Source organism: Chaetura pelagica, unplaced genomic scaffold (assembly GCF_000747805.2).
Source record: "Chaetura pelagica isolate M959 unplaced genomic scaffold, ChaPel_1.0 scaffold676, whole genome shotgun sequence".
Taxonomy (NCBI): Eukaryota; Metazoa; Chordata; class Aves; order Apodiformes; family Apodidae; genus Chaetura; species Chaetura pelagica.
The window spans coordinates 911,767-912,062 of NW_009953724.1; the positions used below are offsets into that span (position 1 = coordinate 911,767).

Sequence of the window (296 nt, forward strand, 5' to 3'; positions counted from 1 at the left end):
CATTTTAGAATGGGATGAAAGGAGAGGCCAAGGGGTCCCTCGGTGACCCTCGAAGGCAGCCCAGGCGTCAGCAGGGGGAGGTTAACAGAGCTGTGAACAGAGAGACCTAAATTAAGCACGACTGGACCCAAAGCACCCTGCTCGTTGTCACTGCAGCTTGTCCTGGTCCAGCAAAGCCCAGAGGCACGATGCTGGCCCTTGGGGACAGGGCGGTGAGCTGGCTGCTGCCACCGCTCTCCCTTTTGGGACGCACTTCCCCCTTTCAGGCTGGGGGGGACACAGAGCCGAGAGGTCTG

General features: G+C 60.5%; 1 protein-coding gene across 1 annotated transcript in view; it reads right to left on the reverse strand.

The window, feature by feature from the left end:
- MYCL (v-myc avian myelocytomatosis viral oncogene lung carcinoma derived homolog) overlaps positions 1–296 on the reverse strand; it is a 4,044-nt gene that overhangs the window by 2,024 nt on the left and 1,724 nt on the right. The gene's annotated exons all lie outside the window — the stretch shown is intronic.